This window comes from Anser brachyrhynchus (genome assembly GCF_964034855.1).
Source record: "Anser brachyrhynchus genome assembly, chromosome: 2".
NCBI lineage: Eukaryota > Metazoa > Chordata > Aves > Anseriformes > Anatidae > Anser > Anser brachyrhynchus.
Genome location: NC_137695.1, coordinates 61384436 through 61399696, shown reverse-complemented (window position 1 = coordinate 61399696; position 15261 = coordinate 61384436). Strand labels below are relative to the sequence as shown.

Here is a 15261-nt window from a genome sequence, read left to right as displayed (position 1 = left end):
CTGATTTTGAGTACTTTCAGTCTCACGTGTGACCTACAGGTACAGGCCAGTAGAAGCAGTTTCTACTGTTAGCTTTGTGGAGTTATGTCTCACTTCAGGAAGTACAATAAAAGCAAGTAAAACGAACAATTCCTTGCATAGCAGGTGCCAATGTCAATGTGTTTATGGGGACACCTTGGCACCACGCTCTCTTTAGCATTCATATCTTTATAACTACCCTTATGAGGGCAGTCTGAATAAGGCAGGCCAGAAAGTAGTGGAAGATGGGATTCAAGTACTCTGACATCATTTTAGTTCAAATACTATCCCCCAAACCTTTTAGGAACTGGGATTAGAACTAATGAAAAATACCAAAGTGAGAGGTCTGGCCTCCCACTGGGCTGAGTTTGGCCAGTACTGCTAAACCAGCTGCATAACCAGGGCACTTCGGTGGAACAGCCAAGGAATTATAACTCATTAGCTGCCAGCTCTGGCTCAGCATTAAAGAGTTAGTAATAAGCTGGGGAGTGGGAATTTTTTACATTCTTACCTCTCTAAATCCTCACCATCTAAGTAGCCATGAATAGCCAAAGTTTGTTCACAGATACAAACGTGCTATGTGCTGATATCCAGAAGAGAAGCCTAGATTCAGCACAGTGCTTCAGGACTAGCCTTAATTATGCGTTTATGGCCATTGATTTGGCCTTCTAGCCATTTCTAAAGCAAGTGTAATGCTTCTCAGGTTTACCTAAGATACTGCATTTAATAGGACTTAAGAACTTGAAACATCCTCTGTCATATAACTGAAAATAGTTAAACTCTTTAATATGCAAACAAGTGATAGTCAGAAATATCTCCAGAGGAGCTGCTGTTCCACTTTATATATGGTTGAAGGACGTAGTCATGTATTTTCTAAAGCAGAGCAACGCTAAAATCTCCATGAAGTTTGACTTTCCATTCTAAATCCTGCAGAGAAAAGCTGTTTTAACTCCATATGTTTAGCTTCAGAACTGGATCTGAAATTGTTTTCTACCATACAAGTATAAACAAAACAAAAAAGGAGAGAGCCCACATTTGGCAACAGTTCGTATGTCCAGTCCATAATAGCTGCTTAGAATGTGCTTTTCTTGTTTAAATGTCTGATGCTTTAACTTAAAAATCTACCTAGAACTAAATTCAGAGATACTATGGCCTCAAAGGTAATGATCTTTATGAACTAGAATGAAATGGGTTTTGTTTGAAGAATATTAAGGGAATAAAAATCAACTAAGTTAAAGTTTGACAGCTTAAATTTCATTTCTGAATTCTTGATTTTTTCATGTGGGCTTTATCCTCTTACATTATTCAGGATATGTCTGAAAGATATTAGTTTAGAACAAAGCAACCTCAAAAAATTGTCATGGAAAGTCAGTAATTCAGGAGGATGATTGTGTTTGTTTCAAAAAACTCTGAAGGATAACAGCAATTACATCTCAAAATGTACAGATGCTGTCATGTCCTTCAGAAAGCAAATTAAATGAAAGTGACTTGCTTAGGTGCACCTGAGCAAGGTACTTTTGCTAGATGATCAGAAATTAATAATGCTGATGCACTGTACACCAACTGAAACTCTCAGAACGATTCTTGTCAGATTGTTCTGCAATACTCTGCTCCAATTTTGTCACTGTTTTTCACTCATTTCAGTGGGTTAGACTGCAGTTTAAAAACTATTATTTTTAGGAAGGCTTTTAATGATCGCATAGAAAGATGAAAAACCTTACTTTAGGTTCCAGGGACTGGATTCTTGTGATAACATTAGGGATGATGCTCCAAATTTATACTGGTAAAGGGAAAACACTGTAGAACCAGGCTCATTACTGGATTGCAAAAAAAAACAAACAAGAGGAGAATTTTTCAAAGCAGAAATGCATTTCAGCAGGTTCTGGGTCAAGTAGATGATGGAAGGCCCTGTTCCCTTCATTTTAAAATGGTGAAATTCCTCATGTAGATAGCTGTAGTCTTACTTTTACTTTCATTGTTCTAATTGATTGAAACAAAGCAATCCAGAGGTGAAAGACAACCTAGCTCATGTTGTAAACTGGGGACTGTACTTCTGGGAACATACACTTTTCCAAATACGCCTCTCCTGTGCATTTTTAATATTATTACAGGGGAAATTGTATAGGTTCTTGAATCGCCAGCATGTTGCAACTTCAAAGCATAGTTAGCACTCTACAGAGTTTCCATTCAATTAAATTTCTGGAGCCATAAGATCTTGATTATACACTGTATAAAATTAGATGAGCCAAGTACTAAGTAGCCAATTATTCTGCTTGACTGCCAGAATAAGGTGCTTTGTATCAGCAACATACATTTAACTGTCTCCAAATGGGAGGTTAGCTTCTGGTGCTGACACTCACTGTATGTTTTAGTAGTATGGATAAGATGAACCTACCTACAGCCATATCTGCAAAAGAAGAGTCACACTTTAGGAATAGAGAAATTCCCAATGTTTTCTACTGCTCTGTTCATGTGTGAGTAGGAACAGAAAAAGAGGAAATCCCCCAGGGATTGGCCCACTATAAAATTATTCTGACCATTTTCAGAACTCTTTGCTAAAGCACCTTTTTGTCATAGAAGCCTACCTACAATAACTGGAGCTGACGGAAGATGATGAGTGAGAAAAAATAATAATAAAAGGAGGGAAGAAGGGAAATGGGGGAGATGGCAACAACAGAGAAAATCTTGCAAGTAATAGCAAACTAGGATAGCAAAAACAGAACCTCCTTCAGATTAAATTTTCATACTAATCTTAAATAATGTATTTGGCACCTCAACACTTTTATAACAAAGGAGAAAAGAAAAGCAGAAAGGCTGCAACACTCAGCTGTAAATGAGGGAGAATGTGTACACAGATGCCGGAGGCTCCAACAATCAAAAAACAAACAAACAAACAAACAAACTAACTAACCAACTAAAAAACACCCCTTCTCTTTCCCCCCAACCTTATTCACTGGTTAGGTTCTCATTAAAGGAAAATCTACTTTAACGAAATCTCACTGTATACTGACACTTTGACAAATTTGCATATTTAAGAAACAGAAGAAACAATGAGGTCTCTGTTTGAGGAAGAAAGCTGGGATAAGTTTGCAAGGAGTATAGTCAGAGGCCGTGTATGTCTGCGTTCACATCAGAGACCTGTTGTATTTCTCAAGCTCATTGACTCCTAAGATCAAGAAAACTTCATCAAGATTATGACACCAGTCATCCCATTGAGTTTTTTTGTTTGTTTGTTTTGATGTGGTAATATTATCTAGCTTTCCTGCTGTGCAATACTATGCAACATGTGATTGTCAGAATCTGTTCCCAAGTTACTTCTGAATCAGTTTGGCAAAGAAATATTTCATAAATGGTGAGCAAATGCAGTGGTTTTTACCCACTTTCCAAGGTTTCCCAATTTTTGGTGTCAGTAGGTAGTCAGATATCGCACATCAGAAGGCAACAGGCGATACAGACTCATAAAGCACAGATTTATTCAGGAAGCTTCATGCCCATGACCTATATATAGTTAAGTCTGTTGAAGTGCTGATCTTAAGTGGGCTTCCAGGAGGTACGGGCAAGACCGAGGTCTCAGCTCTAAATAATATGGAACCTCCCTTGCAATCAGCTCAATTAAATTGAGCTTGGTGAACTCTTCAGAATATTTTGTATATTTCATGCCCTGCTCCTGCAAACAGGTCCAGAAAGATTTGAACATCTTGTTCTACTGACAGTTTCAGATTTCTGAGTATTCTTCCATTTTAATAATTTTTGGGGGGTTGCTATAGGTGATTTCATGAGTGGAAGAGGCAAATACTATTCGAAAATTTCTACTTGCTGGAGAGTCATGGTCATACAGATGTACCACCATACACACAAGCATATAACCTGTCCCAAATGCTGTTGTGGTTCAGGTCTCCTCCTTTTGTTTTATGCTTTTCCTTTTGCCACTGCTCCTGCAGTAATTCTTTGAACCATGCAGACATTCCTCTATACAACTTTGAACCTTGCTTGAGAAAATAGGTTGGCTTTGAGTTTCAGTGTACCCAGGGCCTCCTTTCCTCTTTTAACCTTTTCTGGGTGCTTCCATGATCCTTTTCATCCCTCCTGGGTCCACTGCCCGTTGTCCACACCATGATGGCAACATGGCAGTTTGTCCTAGCTGGATACTTGGCTGTCCCTGCACTGCACCTGTCTCCCTAGCTCCAGTGCACAGCGCAGAGACTTGCAAGCTCGTTTCTTGACAGATCTAGCTTGTTTGAGAGCTACTGCTCCTCATGTCTACCTGAAAGATGTCATTTCCACAGAAAGGCTGATTTCAGTTTTGTGTAAGACCATATTCATCCATAGGATTGAGCAAGGTTTCAAATCTTTTCCTCTGGTGTCTTCCTTCTTGTAGAAGCTCACTGCTTATTTGAGTCTTTGCTCTGTAAGACTGTTGAATACTGCATTTAAAAAGAGCAAGGAGATGTTTAAGGGCTCTCAAAGAAACTTTATAAGCAAGTCTCTACATTCCCTGAGGAAACCTTCTCTCAGTTGGAGCACTGGCTGCCTGGTCCATCCAAATATACTCTGCAGGTGTTGCTATTTTCAGAAGCACAAGGAGTACCGGTGTCTGACTCACATTTAAAGCAAAGGAAATTAATCTTCGAGCAAAACAACCGGCATTATTAGCACCCAAGGGGCAGAAGCTGAGGCTAATATAGGAAACCATTTGCTAGAGAATTCTCTGATGGAGAGGAAAACAGAGCTGTTTGCCCAGCAAGCTCTGGCTTCTGAAATAGGAGCATTTAATAAACTCCCTAAAGCAACTGAAGTATTTAATAAATGGGGAAATAAATAAATAATATCCTCCCAGGACAAATTTGGGAAAAGATCTGTATTCCCATAAGGTCTCTTGATCCCAAAGCCTCTCTAACCAGAGAGGAGGACCCTTGGGGACCTTAGGGAGAGAAAAAAAATGACACAGCCCCTCAGATTCTCTTTTGAAGCCAGCAGATCAGGTTTGCTAGAAGTCATTTTTCTTAATTTCTCTTTTCATTCCTATTTCCAAAAATTTACAGAGAAGGAGAGAATATCCCAAAACATGGCTTTATTTTCCCTTAGTTCTTCATACCCCTCACCTCTTTTGTTATATATATATAATCATAGGTTTCTAGTTCTGTGAGAAATTTCTTCTATTTGGAAGCAAGTGGACCAAGTGAACACAGAGCACCTGATGGGATTGTTGAATCTGAATGAGGAGCAATATTCGGAAAGTGGTATGGCCCTGATACGTTATATCATTCAAAGCTCCTTGTACTAGTAATTGCTTAAAGGAAGTTGCTCGGCTTCCAGGTGCTACCTCAAAAAAAAAAACAACACTCTAGGCTGTGTTTTAAAGTTTAAAATTAAGCCTTTTTACAGCAGTATTGCAGAGATCTATCAGTGTCCACTTGTGGATTCTGTTGGTGCTTTTAGCACATGCAGTTCAGGGCAGGTGTTTAAAAAACATGATAATACTTCCTCTTATTTATTGGTAGCCAGAATGTTTTGAGAAAGTGACTAAGCACAGGCCTGGAGATTATGAAATTTGCTTAAGTGTTAATGGGTTGATTGCTGAGTTACAGCCTGCCGTCTTTACTGGAAATTGATTGACTGGTGCTGCAGGTCTTCACACTTGACGCTCGGATTTGACTCAAAAATTCTGCCAAGTCTTTTACTCTGAAATTTATCTTAATTAGATCTGAAAGACCTGCCACAGCAGAATAGTCACACCGATTAAAATGAAAAACAGGAGAAATTACTGATCAAATTAATCATAATGTCGGGTTACAGCTGTAGGTCTGATGTAATTTGCCACTCCAGTGAGTTACATCGGCCTAGGCACAGGAAAGAGAGCTGGTTTTACGCTGATCCGTAACACCAGGCAGCTTCGGGCAGCCCATCAGGACGTTTATTCCATTCATTCTCTTGGCTTATTCTGACCTTAGTGCTGCAACTAGAAACAAATTAGGCAAAAGAAAAAAAAAAAAAAGCATCCTTTTATCCAAGGAGTCATGCTAGAAGCATGAGCTTCCCAAATCCTTCTTGTTTCATTTTTCCTCTTCCTCTACCAACCTTCTACTTTTGTTTGAAGTAACCAGCAATTAATTATGTGGAAAATGGAAAATCAAAAGGCCAGAGGTTACCACCTCAGGCACAAGCCAGCAAATGGGCATTTGTGAGAGCTCCTAGTGGGTTAAGATATGAGAAAATCAGGACAACTTAAGCAAATGGGTATATAACAGTACATAAGAAGGCATGTTGCAGCAGGTAGGAAATCAACAATCAGACTTGATATCTTGTGTATGTGATGATCCTAAAATTTATTTTTCAATGATGTGCTCGTAATGTACTACATTCTACTATAAAATTATTATTGTTTTTTAATTTATGAATCACTGGTTGAATCCACATTAGGAGGAGATAGGTTGTGGGTCCACAACCTGTAGTGGGGTACCACTATAAAATTTTAATCTGGAAAAGAAATCTCCTGTGAGATTTCTAATATTCTTTCTATGAGCAAAGTTTGAAAGATTCTTAGGACAACCTGTCTTGTACAAGCACCACTGTATTTTTTGCTGCTGATCCAGGACAACTTCAAGAAATGAAGATATTTGCCACCAGCTGAAAAAGGAAATGAAGTAAAGGAAAGAGAACAAGAAACTAGATGAGCACTGTTACTGTGAGTCTCAGAAAGATTTTCGTCTTACCTACAAACATACCCAGTTTTTGTTTTGATACTGTAGTAACTTGAACTAATCAGGAGTTTTCTAAGTGATTTTTTCCTTTCCAAGAATGATGTAACTCCACAAAATTGTACAGGCACGCCCCCCCCCCAAAAAAAAAAAAAAAAAACTTTCATTTTAATTTTCTGTTGTTGAGCAAGGAAATAAGCTAGGGATAGGTTTTGTTTAAAAAATGCTTTAAACTGTATGTAAACAATTTATTTCCATGAGTTGGTTAAAAAACAGTGATTTTACAAAAGAAATTGAAAACTCTTTAAGCCACACGATGATTTGAAATTTTCTAAAACTGTTCATCATTTTCAAATGTATATTTTTGTTTGCTGAAACACTTGAATATTTCAGCTTATTGTTTGCATCAGAAACTATACCTTGTATTAGGACACCTTCCTTCAGGACAGGAACTTGACTTATTTTTGATAGCTTAGAAATGATCAAATATCCCATGAGAACCTAACTCTGTTCTCTAATTAGAGTCATGTTTCTGGAAGAGTTTGGAAGGCAAACCAGAGTTTCCAAAAGAGAAGAACTGATGTGTAAAAAGAGCAAATTATAAATTGCTAGGATTATTGTTTTAATAAAAGAATGATGATGGTTCATTTTGGTTCTGAAATGAGCTGAGATTCTTAAAATAAAGATAAAGCAGCAGTCACTGTTGCAATAACTTTGTATACCTGTTAAGAAATACTTATTTGCTTGTAAATGACATCAGGGAGGCAGTCAAACCTGGGAGGATCCTAGACTTCTAGCACAAGTAAAGATGTTATAAAGAAAAGCTTACAAATATGGATCTGGTCACTTCACGAACTACAGAACAATAATCTGTATTAGTGGTGGCCAATAAATTGATATCAGAAGATGATTCTGATAAATATCATAATTTTCACCATAGTAACATTATTATCCCATTTGCAACCTTCTGGATAGCCACATCCAGCTGGAGTGCTTCCCTCCCAGCTTGGGCAATGCTCTCCTTATGTGGCTCCAATACTCTTCTGGTGGCTCCAACTGAAAGAGGGTAGGAGGAGGTAAAGGGTCGATCCTCTTTTGACATTTCTCCAGGGGCATGGGAACACCTCGCAGAGTGCCAGCTGGAACACCCATGCTGGGAGCTCCATGATCCATGGGAGGGCAGCTGATGAGGAATAGGCTGTACCGGGATCGACGTCCAGGAAGGAACAAGTAAAGAGAAGGCAGTCTCGTTCCCAGGACTCACCTGAAAGCACAGATTCCATTAGCATATGATTCCCCAGGGACATGGCCTGATTTTTTAGGAGGAAAAGGAAAATGTTGGGAGGAGGAGAGTATAGAAAAACAATGTCTTTGTTACCCACAGTGCTTTTATTCCTAGTGACCTTTTCCACTGGGAGAGAGATACCAAAAAACAGAAGTGCAGGTATTGTGAAGGCTGAATTTGTATCACTGATCACCATTCTGGTATAAGATGCTGTGTACATTTCCATCCTACCTCTTCAACTTTCCACTTTATATAATGAGACCTAGCCCTACTACTAGGGAAGTTTGCAGGAGGTTTCACATAGCTCACAAATGAGACAGGAGCGAGCTCAATATGCCATTAGGAAGGTTTCCCTTCTTCTCCCGCTTCCCCCCCCCCCCCCCCAGCTCTTAGAATTACAGTTTCTTTTTTTTTTTTTAACTGTCTTCTGACTATGAAACACATTCCCAATGCAATCAAAATGTATGTCTGACAGAATTTTCAGTTCATGTAAAACAAATATAAAAATAAACTTGAGAAAACCAAGCCATTCTAAAAATCCTTGATGTTTTCCCCATAGGCATTCAAAGAGTATGTCTAGGGGGAAATCACTGGTACTTCAAATGTACAAGCAGGTATAGAGATAACATATGTCAGTCCTACAGACCCAAACTTGGCAGTCCATGCTCTCATGAGTGAAAACTGCAGGGAAGAAAGGGGAGGGAAAGGGAGAAGATGGGAGGGAGTTCTTCACTGCCCTATACAATCTGTATATTTAGCTTTAATCTCGTTATCAAGTTATGTCTCTGCTTATTGAATTCACTTTTGAAAAATAATTTACATCAGGAAGTACCGTGCTCTCATAAGTGGGTTTTTGGAGTCAAGAATGCCAGACTGCAGTTCCAGCTCTATCACTTGCCTGTCACTTCATCTTTCTGTTCTTTTTTTGATTCTCCCACCGTTGCTTGATCTGTTTATACTGCAAACTTTTACAGTTTTTTGGTAAAATGCAATGAGACCTTGATCTTCAAATGGGCTTCTAGGTGCTGCTGTAACACTAAAACTACAAAAGCAAGGAGTATTGAAAAGAGTAACTGCATGGCTCTAGTCACTCACTCTAAATTCAGAGTAGCATTGCTGTTGATTTCAGAGGACACAGATCTGGTATCCATTTTGTTTTCAAGTATATTGAATATTTTGAAGTTTCTGTCAGCTGCTCAGTGTGCTGTCAAAGACACTAATGAAAGGTTTTCCTAAAGTTAATTTTCCTACTCATAATACAATAACCAAATTTGCTTTAACACTTGAAAAAATCCATCCATACTAAAGAGAATCAGTTGCTTAATCCTAAAATTAAAGGTTATTGCATGCAAGAGAAAATAATTACATGCTCAAAGTATGGAAAAAAGAAAACTTTTTTAATATGTAGGTATTTGTATAATTAAAGACTAATCAAGCATGAAGGCTGCTGACTAAACCAGAAAATGAGATTGTTGGCAAGCAATATTGTAATGTAAATGCCATTTTTGTTTAAGTACTAAAAAGCTGGAGGAGTGATATCCTGAACAGATTAAAAGCAAACAGCATTGATAATAAATATTTATCAGATTTCAAATGCAACACGGAGATTTTTATATTTTACATGCAAAATATATTGGTATTGAAATATTCAGTCACTTTTCAAAGGTTTGTTCACATTTTCACTTTAAAATGTTGAAAAGCAAGCACTCACTAGTAACGGAAACAGCTTTATAACTCAGTCTTAACCTGTAGCAATGTCAGTAATCTGTAGGCAATAGGAAAACAACTGAGAGTTGCTAACATACTTAACTGTAAATGTGTAAAATCAACTCCTGGGGCTAGAGGGTCAGAATTTAATTTTTTTTTTATGGGTTTACTCATTTTTTGAAAAAAAAAAATATTCACATTAATATTTTAAAAAGAGATGAAAGTTTTTCAAACTTAAATCTGTGCCATGATACAAATGCAGAGTAGAGTATTTATGGAAGGCTTATGTATTTGCAGAAATTATCCCAATGTAACCACCATTTCATTGTAGAGAAATGTTAAAGCTTTGTATCTTCTTGGAGACCATGCTTTTAAATTGGTGTAAAAGCATTGCACTGGCTACATGTGCTCGTCGTATACTTTTGTATTATGTCTTAGTAGCCTAATTCTTATTCAGAAATTGATATAAATATATTTGTCTGCAAGAGTTCTGGAGAATGAGAAAATGTTAGAAATGACGTACCCAAGTGTGTCCTCATTCCCATCCATTTTCCTTCCATTAGACTATTCCCAGAGTTGGCACTACTCAGTATGCTGAGGTACAGTAGAAACCATCTCTTAATCAAACCTGTTCATGCAATACTTGAAGCTAATTTAAAGTATCCTTCAACATCCATGAAAAGAGGCTTAAACTCAGCAGTTGTGATAGTAAGGCAATAAAGACCTTTGCTTTAGTACATGCACTGTGGGCCATTGCATCCTTTGTGTTGATATGTACCTCCTGTTATTTCCTAATACATTTACTTCTCAGAATAATTTTCATCTCACTTGATTATGACTGAGAGATACAATAGCATGCCACTAACGGAGTTATTGGGGAAAATTGACAATAGGGATTTTTGAATGTAAGACTGCCTACAACATTATCAAATTTTTCCTAGCCTAGTGTAATTGTTTTCTATTAGCCTTTGGACAAAGGGACTGTAGACAAGTTAAAATTAAATAATACTGTGCAGAAGTCTAATGCTAGTCTCTTGAATAAGCATTGATCTAATTTTCAGAAGGATTGAGACACTCCTATAGATGTAAACTGTAGAAATTACTTAGTTCTTGAAGGAACCAAAATACAAGTTTAATCCCCAGGATTTCTTAGACAAATCTTGCTTTTATCAATAGGTTATGTCACAGGAAAATGACAATTTGCAAATGCCAAAATTCACACCAAACCAGCCAGGTTTGTACAGTATTCTGTGTTTATTTAAGTTACTGAGCTCTTGAACATATACAAATTCAGGTATCTGTCCAACATTACAACTTCATAGATTTACATATGAATGTCATGATTAAGAAACTTTATAAAAGGAACTTTATAGCAGGTACTTTAATTCCTCTAAGCAATTCATATTTACATTGTTGTAACGGTACTAAGGATTACATTGAAAAAAATACACAAAGGAAAACAGTACAAAAAGTACAAAACCTTGTGTGTAGGCCAGATCCACCAGTCAGCGGTCCAGCAAGAAGCAAACTAGAAAGTGCAGTAAAACATGTTTAGATCAAAGCTATTCAACTGGTGGTCTTTGAGTCAGGTCTGACTGATAGGAGATTTCAATACAGTTGACCTTAAGTAAGCAAATAAAAGAAAAATTAAAGGCTTTTGAAGGCAACTGCACATGTGCTTTGCCCTGAGAAGTGCTGTTGCATGCTAATCCTGAGAGCAGCCAAATTGGCTAAGGGAGATGGGAAGGTAAAAGGTCTGTTGTTAGATGTTTTTATTTTTTATTATTTTATTTTCCATTTTTCACACGTCTGAATGAAGCATCATAATAAATTTTAGGTTGCCTGTTCAACAAAAGACCCTAATTTATTTCTTCTACAGAGATGTCTGTTCCTCCCAAAGATTACTGATCCTGTCAAGCAGGTGATAATTAATTTTTTGTTTACTAACTACAGCACTGTTTAAAGTGTAACCTACAAGAAGGGTTTCCCTATTTCTTCTTGATGTGAGTTTACCACAGCTTACTGAGGAAAACATACTAACATGTAAATTATTTAAAGGCTGAAACAGACACTTTTACAAGTCATTAAACTATGCTATGTCTTGGAACAAAAAGAGGGTGTCCCTGGGATATTTACCAGAAGGGTCTGCAAGTCAAAGGGGGAATTGATCCAGCAGAAAAAGAGCAATTATTCACAAAATAAAAATAAGGATAGCTGTTAGAAGTGTCAGCATATGCGTCTGATATGCTTTTGGTGGGACCATTACTTATGAAAAAACGTCATTACTGCCATTTTGCACCGGATATTGCATACCTATTTCATGGTAATCATGGCTTGTGTAGCATTCATTTATGTGGAAAAGCTTCAGAGAAACCTCAAACCATTCAGTGAAATGTACAAACATCTCCTGGCTCTCTGGTTTTATCCTCTTTGACAAGCGTCAACTTAAACAGAACCTTAAAATGCTTGACACTTGTATACCTCATTTTCATTTAAGTTCATGAGTCAGTAAAGAAATGCAAACCTCATCTTCAGTGTGTAGTTTTGAAAGTCTTGATCTGATTTTCTAAGTTAACAATACTCTTTACTTCAAATCATAAAAAGTGATATCACAGTCCTGGTTAAAACCTCACTTAGAAGCCTGAGGGCTAACCAGATGCTGCTCTCTCCAAAAAAAAAAGTTCCCTTATTTTCAGATAAGACATACCCCTCATCCGAGCAACAGATTTTGAAAATTGCTAAACTTTTTCTGGATGTGGTGCATTTATTTTTATTTTTTTCGCATGGGAGAATGGGTCTAATTTTTGCCTAATCTTTTTAGTAAGCTTAAGATGTTCCATGATCTTAACAAATATTTGTCTCCAAACCAGAAAAGTAAAACATAAAAAAATGAGGTAGCTGACAAAGTTTCATATGGATGAAATAAAACTGTGAAGTCAGATTTCATCCTTTTCACTTCACCATACATACACGCACCCTATGCCATATGAGTAATGAAGAACCAAAAATTGGAGTGTTTCACTACTACCAAAACATTTGGGGGCTTATGGAGGGAAATAGTTTCTAAATACAACCAAAATGTCCACCACTTTTTGAAAAGTTTCTGTTCCTATGGAAATAATAATGCAATAAATTGTTCTATCTTAAATATATGTATATATATTTGCAAAAACAACTGTAACAAAATATTTTAAATTACATCTCTATCCTGGAAATCACCACAGGCTTCAGAAATACTATCTGGTGTTAGAAAAGCTGAATCTGACATTTTCCAGCTGCACACTATTAAATATAATCTTCACGTTAGGGTGCTGTTTTCAGTTTTCCCAGGGTGTGATACAACACATCAAGGCAACATGGGTGACATCTGAGGAAGAGGCTCCTCAGAAAGTAGAAAGATCAGTATACTTCACTCTTCTGACAGCTAACGCACCAGTGTTTGCTCTATGAAATATAGACGGCCATGCCAGTGAAATGGTCCAGAGCTGGACAAAGGATTTTTACCAGAAGAAATGAGGTTTGAAATCATTGGGACTCGCTCATCAAACCATCTTCATTTTTCTCCAGTTTGTTCCTTTTCAAAATGCCTAGTAAACTTATTTTAAACAGTTGACTTTGACAACACTTTCTTCTTTCTTCTTCTTTCTTCTTTCTTCTTCTTTCTTCTTCTTTCTTTTCTTCTTTCTTCTTTCTTCTTCTTCTTTCTTCTTTCTTCTTTCTTCTTTCTTCTTTCTTCTTTCTTCTTCTTTCTTCTTTCTTCTTTCTTCTTTCTTCTTTCTTCTTTCTTCTTTCTTCTTTAATTAGAGAGCTTTCTGGCAAAAATTGCAGATTAACTGAAAAACAAAGCTATTCATTCCATGATTCTATGATTCATGTCATCTGGTAAAATCATCTTGTGAAACAATGTCTTAGCCTCAGGTTCAAGCCTTTCATTGCACGTGATTCAGACTTGACACTTTGACCAGGGTCTACTCATGGTGGTAAATGTCTTGTGGCAGAATAATGGATGTTTGAGGGCTTTTACTTTTCCATCTTGGAATATAAATAGTTGATTGTTCATCAGGTCAGAAAGAGAACTTACTATCCTACGTGTCTTAGTGTGCATAACTTTTACAAAGGAAACAGTTCTAATTAATGGTAGAGAAACTTAATGCGCCTGTGGCTTACTAAGTGTAAGTACATACATCTTCTCTGTTCAAGAACTGTCTGCTGGAAATTTTAATGAACAACTTCCATAAATGTAGAAGAAGCCACAGGTAGCTCCTTGTAAATATTCCAAATGTAAGCTAAGACTGGTTTAGTTTTGTTCTCTCTAGGAAAAAGAGGGAGTGATTAACTTATAGGTTACCTGATATTCTAACTGTTGTTTGAGAAGAGCTGCAGCTTTAGTGTAGCAAGAGCACTACTTTTCCTGGGAAAGCTGGCTAGTATTTGGATTGCGTCTGGCTGCTTTTCACTTTGAACATAACATCCTAAGCTGCTTTAAGGGGAAATTTTAAAAAAATATAATATTGATACAGAAAGATTAGTTAGTATAAGATATATAATGTACGTATGATCAAAGCTGATCTTTTATTTTTCAAATAATTGGTATCTTCTGAAAATAAGGAATAATCGTTAGTGTAGGTATTGAGTGACTTCCTATCAGTCAAAACTAGTTTTAATATAATGAAGTGTTCAAATGCTTCTAGAAAGTACAGCTAAAATAAATCCCTAAACATCTAAATGACCCCTTCCCTGCTGGCTCCAATACAATTGAGACTTTATGAGCAGAACTTGACTTTTAATGATATTAGGCCAGTACAAACTTTACAAAAAGAGGAATTGCAAATTCTGAAAATAAAGTTTTAGCCTTAGTACTTTGATAAAGATCTGTGCCCCCTGGCCCTTTAAATATTGAACTTAGACTGTAAAAATATCACTTCATATTGATCACATGGTTATTAAAGTCAGTCAAATGCTCAATTCATATGTCAAACACTTGTAATATTTCCTGTAAATATTAGAACAAAAGAAGAGGGTGATAATATCATTGCGTTCAGTTGCCTTAGATTTATTCAGCTTTTCATCACTGAGAAATAATAAAATTGTCACCAAGAAATGCATTAAATATGCCAAGCATTTATCAAGACTAAATTTATTTACAGCTGCATCATGTATGTGGTGCATGTGTACATTAGTTCATTTATGTGAAGGAAAGAACTTATCCATCCATATAACTGAGAGTAATAGTGTATACATATGCCATGTGTTCTTGTTGTCTCCTTTCAATACACCTTCCCTCCCCCAGCCACATACTTGTATCCTGAAAAAGTATGGTTTATTTGTTGAATCTCAAGGAGAATGAGGAAACTTAGAAAGTCAACAGATATTAATGTAATGTTAAAGGCAGGTTTTAAAGTACCTTCAATATATATAGCTCCTAATGACATTCAAGTGCACTTACAAGGAAGGTCAGGGGGGAGATCTTGAGATCCCCCAGGTTCCCCCAAGATGCCTTTCCATAACCAAATGCTTTCTTATGAGTAATCGAAAGAAACCTTTAGTCAACCA

At 36.9% G+C, this 15261-nt stretch overlaps 1 protein-coding gene and 1 long non-coding RNA gene across 4 annotated transcripts in view; both read left to right on the top strand.

Moving 5' to 3' along the window:
• Window positions 1-15261, top strand: part of POU6F2 (POU class 6 homeobox 2) — a 331845-nt gene that overhangs the window by 226678 nt on the left and 89906 nt on the right. The gene's annotated exons all lie outside the window — the stretch shown is intronic.
• Window positions 3351-7869, top strand: LOC308190631. The gene is made up of 3 exons (XR_013947385.1): window positions 3351-6291; window positions 6612-6703; window positions 7827-7869. It is a non-coding gene; the product is annotated as an uncharacterized lncRNA (long non-coding RNA).